Source organism: Dipteris shenzhenensis, chromosome 31 (genome assembly GCF_047967505.1).
Source record: "Dipteris shenzhenensis isolate YYH24624 ecotype China chromosome 31, Dip_SZ_1.0, whole genome shotgun sequence".
Classification (NCBI taxonomy): domain Eukaryota; kingdom Viridiplantae; phylum Streptophyta; class Polypodiopsida; order Gleicheniales; family Dipteridaceae; genus Dipteris; species Dipteris shenzhenensis.
The window spans coordinates 14,090,055-14,095,939 of NC_141626.1; positions in this window are offsets into that span (position 1 = coordinate 14,090,055).

Consider the following 5,885-nt stretch of genomic DNA (forward strand, 5'->3'; position numbering starts at 1 on the left):
GTATTGTGAACCGGAACAATAAACCCAGCTTCTATAAGTTTTTGCAACTCTGAGCACAAAGCATCGGTCTGTAGCGGCCCTAATCTTCGATACTTCTGAGCCACAGGCTTCGCATCAGGCTTCAGCTTTATCTTGTCTTTATGGCAGTCACATGGCGAAGGTGGCGGTAGCTAGTTGCGAAGAGGTCAAGGAAATCTTTGAACATTTCTAGGAACTCGTCTTTCTCACTTGGAGTGAGGTCTGGGGAAAGCATAGATTCAAGTTGTTGAGGACTAGCTGTTACCTTTTCTGCAGGTGGCGGGGTCGGAGACACCCCCATCATGTAAACTTCCTCCTCTGAGAATTCCTCCCCCCCGTCTGATTCTTCCATTGATTCACACACCGAGGATAAGAGAGTATCACTGTCTTGCTCCTCTTCTTCTTCTAGTTCCGTGGCACCTGGTTGCACCAGAATCTTCTCCTTAGAAGCACCAAAAGACATGTGCCCTGTCTTCCAATAGCTGACTGCATCACTCTTTCTCAACCATGGTCTCGCGAGTATGGCTGGGTAACTCCTGCCTGTATCTTCGATGTCCACTACATAGAAATTGACGGTGGTGGTCAACCCATTGACAGTGATGGGCAAATCCTCAATGACTCCCAAGGTGGTGAGTCATCGACCATCTGCTACCTTGATTTGAGTGGAGGAATGCCTTGTGCATTTCAAATTCAATTTCTTCATGATTCGGGGCACCATGATATTACATGCAGCTCCCCTATCAACACACACACTTTTGACACTATGATGACATCTACTGTATGTGGGTGCCGATCAATTTCTTCAGAGATAGAAGAGACCTCTCGTACCTTTCGCTTTTTCTTGCTCCTCCTTGTTGAGAGCCCTTGCTGCAGCTCACATCTCACCTTAGGGCTTAATGCTATTAGTTGAGGGAGCGTGATGCTCAAAGACCGATGAGCAAGGTCCTAAACGACCAAATAGTCCTCTTGCCCTGAGCCGATGGGAAAATCCGAGGGCGACCACTTACTCCTGTGACTTTGAGTCTTCTCTATTGGTGGGTCTGCCATCTCAGCATCTGAGGGTTCTGAGAAGGATACCTTCTTCCTAGGGCGGCCCGGTCCACAGTTTGGAGAGGGGTCCGAGGTGGTACGACCTCTTTTCTCGAGGTCAAGAATCTATACGTCAGAATCCTCAGTGCCTGATTCACTTAGAAGATTCACCCTTGGAATATTGGGACATTCCGTGTGATAATGACCCTTTTGATGGCACTCGTAGCACACAACATTGGCACGTTCTCTTGGAGGGTGATTGGATTGATTTCTGATGCCCACCATCTCAAGCCGAAGATCATTCAGGACCTTGGCTAGGTCATTGACTCCGGGTTCTTTAGCAGGAGGGGCCTCTTTAGGTGGAGGGGCCGAGGGAGTAGAAAGGAGAGGGGCTCGTGGGCGAGGCTGGGAAAATCTTCCAGGCAAAGGGTGAGGATATACACCTTGTTGAGGGTAAGCATCTAAGGGAGGACCATACATTTGAGGTGGAGGCGGTGGATACATCCCTGATGGAGGGTGGGAGTATGCCCCTGGGGTGGACCCCCCAGGTTGTTGTTGCCAGAGAGGAGGGGGTTGCAGAGGGACAATCATGTTCTCTGAAGCAGACTAAACTTTATCAAACTTTTGAGCAATCTCATGTGCTAGCACCATAGTTTCTGGATTCTCCCATTTAAGCTTGAGGCGGAATTCGTCACTTGCTCCTACTACAAGGTAGCCCAACACATGCTGAGTCATTCCAGCTCAAAATTCGGCATTGTCCTCTTGCATGGTAATTAAACGATCCAGGAGCATGGCCGCTCGATCCACATATCGACGCGCCGTCTCACCTTCTGACTGCTTCAAGTTTGCCACCTGCAGGTACACATTCTCTGACTCCTCTTCTTTGCCGAAATACTCAATCATCGCTGCTATTAACCTTGGCCAGCTTTGGCGAACATCGTCGGCCTACTTCTCATACCACACTTGAGCCAAATCCTCTAGAAATAATGTGGAAAGAACCAACAGCCATCTATCTTCAGTAAGAAAGTTGAGAGAAACACAACGGTGCTTGAAGGCCACAAGATACTCATTTGGATTTTCTTCAATCCGTCCACAGAACACGGGAATGTCAACCATGCTTGAAAAATGGAAAAGTGAGACGAAATGAGGCTTATCTATAAGCAAACAATGGAAAGAGGTAGCTTGAACTGAAAATCAGGTGAAGATACATCCACAAGGCACACATAGGCAGGGTAGGTTGTGACTGGTGTATTGTGAAATACTACACGGGAAGAATCTTCAGCATAGAATAGCTCATAGACAATCTTAAAAGGACCAACCCTCATGATATCGCATCCATCTTTACAAGCGAGGGTTAGAGACATGGTGTTGCATGAGGTTGTTCATCAAGGCGAACAAGAATGCCATGACAAATGTCAACAGTTAGAGGGCTTGCACATCACCTTCAGCTTCTTCCAGTTCTTGTAGTCACCATGCTATTTCCTCAAAGGGTGTGCGGTCTAGCATCCTTCTTTTGAACATGTCCTTGAGGACCTTTCTGATGATCTTCCGAAGTCGGTAAACTCATATCAAATATGCCCAACACTTAGTTTCATGATGACCACAACCTTTGCATTCCTTACAAATGATCACCCTCCTTCGTGGCTTGCGGCTTTGTTGGGGCGGTGCTTTCAGTCGCTTCATGTGTGGTTGAAGTACAAGCTTCACGTGCCAAGAAATCAGCAACTAGATTTTGAGCTCGAGGGATATGCTGAATTTTTACCTCTTCAAATTGGTTGCAAAGTTCCAATGCTTGTTGATGTCGTGGAACCAAGCCTTCACTCCGCACCTTCCACTAACTTGTTCACACATGAGCTGAGAATCTCCTTGCACCTCAAGTTGCTTGATGCGATGTTCTTGCACCTTTTGTAGCCCAAAAATGAGTGCCGAGTACTCAGCTTGGTTGCAAGTACTTGCTGGTGCGGACTTACTATAACAATACATCTCACCCCCTGGTGAAGTGAGCTTCACACCCACACCAGTAGCCTTGGTCGAAGATTTGTATGCGCCGTCAAATTAGAGGAGCCAAGATGTCATCACACCAAGACTAAAATCCGGACATCCCAAGTTTCTCGGTAGTCCAAGATAGGTAGAAGGAGAGGGTGGGGAGAATTCAATACTTGAGCCAAACATTCAGCACCAAATAAACTTGCAATCCTTTGTTGATAGTTTATCTTTAGACAAAAAAGAATTACAACTTGAAGCTCAAAATGAGGCACAAAGGGTTGATTAGGTACAAAGGGATTCCTTGGTCGAAACATTACCAACCATAGCCGAGCCCTAGAAACCTTTGTAGTGAGATTGAGAATAAACCATTCAAGACGAGCTTATCCACAGGAATTAATAGGTAGATGCACAGATCACCACACAATGAGTAGAATTGAAATCAAAGTCCTCCCAGCGTATCACTAGTTCTTCACCTTGAATCATCCATGGCGTATCATCCCACCCGTCGTCTCCTTGAGCAATGCACTGTACAATCAGTTGTTGAAGATCGACATGAAGATCAAGAAAGAGATCTCACCCATTGGTAGCCGTAAGGCGCGATCAAGAAAGAGATCTCACCCATTGGTAGCCGTAAGGCGCGGAGGACCAGGCACCAAATTCTTAAACTCGTCGAGAAGTGACATAAATATCCACCTTCCTCGTGTGGCGTGCGTCCGTGAAGTGAACTTGAAAAAGTTTAGAATCTGCGACCTAGTAGGAGATATGAGTAGAGCACATGAAGTGAAGTACTTTTGCTTTTTATAGCATGTGAAAACTCCCCATGGTTAGAGAGTTACAGTTCCCAAGATTTCAATATATAAGCAAAAAATCATTACATTTTCATCACTTCCTACTTGCTGGCCCATTGATAAGTCTCCTTTTTGTGAAGGGGGAGGTCTTGGGTTCAAATCCCACTCTTTAATAAAAAGAGAGGAGAGGAGAAGGAGAAGAGAAGAGAAAGAGAAGAGAGGAGGAGGGGCGCAGGATCTGTTATAGTTTTGTAGAAGCACAAGGAATCTTGCCACCTCATCCTACTTTCCCCTTATTTAACTTGCATCCTTGGACCTTCTATACCTCCCCCACATGGGCCTATCCTATATGGAGGGAATAACCCAATATAATATCCATCTCCACCTATTTTATATTACTTCGCCCATGGACTTTGGGCCATATCTCACTAAATGCAGGCATGGGACTACCTAGGTGGAGGGGTGGCACATGCAGGAGCCATGCCACCTTACATTTTATAATATTACTACCATGGATTATGTACAACACACCTTATGGGTCCTCTTACGTGAAAGGGTGGCACATGGTCATGCCCTGCCACCTCAACCCTGGGCCCTATGCACTCCATATTTCATTATACTATTGCCACACATACAAACACACACACATATTAATGTCTTTTTCCTTAGACAAATTGATCCATAACAATGGTCGCGCAATTGTGCGCTATGGACTCAAGTCGTGTGGAAAAATCAAAATGACTCAATTGGTAAGGGAGAAAAAAACCGAGTAGGAGTCGTGTCGCCACGCTAGGGAGCTACAAAGCCAAGAGCTATGAAACCAAGCAGACGCCAAGAAGACAAGCCAAAGGGAGAAAGAAGACGAGGCTTTTGGAGCTATCATCTAGATGAGCTAGTGCCTAGTAGACAAGCAAGTGTTGGCCTATGATCCATGCAGAGGAGTGACCTCTTTGAGAGGATTAAGGAGGAGCGACTTCTTTGAAGGGAAGCTTGGCGACAAAAAGAAAAGAACAGATGCCGAAGCACAGGCAAGTACTGAAACATAAGAAAAGAAAGGTAGCTGGCAAGGAGCCCGTCAACGCAAAGAAGCCTTCAAGTAATTGAGCAATGGAAGAGGCCACCAACCGAGTGAAGGGATCGTGCTTGAAAGATGGTCATAGGAGTAGTGAGGCACCAAGACATGACAACAAAGGAGGACAAGGTGCTAAAAGCAGGAGACAAAGAGATAGCCCGAGCAGTCGAAAACATGTCATAACCTGAGAGAAAAGGTTATGAACACAAAAATAGATGCTCAGCCGTCTCACATGGTGTTGAAAGCAGCAGCACCTATACAAAGTCAAGGGAAACAAGGCCAGACGACCAAGCAACCAGATCCGTAAGCTTCAGGAGACCGGGGATGATCTCAACCTTAGACAGACAAATTCCATCAGTGAACAACAAAGATTTACATATGAGGAGATGCTATGCGCCGGCAAGGAGGAGTAAAAACGAAGTGAATGAGTTACGGGTTAGGTACGCAACAGTAGAGTAGTGTGTGACAACCACCATAAGCTGAAGCTCAAGCAGCAAACTTCCAACTGAGAGAACAGGTAACAGCATAAGGAAGCAGGTCCATGTAGAAGTAAAGCATAAAATGAGGGGGAAGAAATGCTCTTTCAGAGTTAAAGCTACCTGAGGAGGCCATGGATGAAGGGAAATGCAAGGGTCAAAGAGGCGAGGTCGTGTACATAGAGAAGGGGGAATGGTATGACCCAAAGCGGGGAGGAGGCATATTTAAAAGGTAGGTAGCATCACCATACCATTAATGTTTACCACATGCACTACATATCAAGCCACTAAAGACACCCTTATCCGACTTAAGTCTATCCACACCTAATTTCTTTAAAATAGGTTCAATTCTAAAGAGCTATTAGATACCGTAGAACCTTATACGCTCATCACATAAATCCATGAGCGGCATAGTAAAGAATATTTATGAGTTTTTGAAGTGACCACTAATTACATGAAATATCTATTAAAATTTTTTATGGGAAAAGGGCTACGAATAATCAGAAGATAATATAC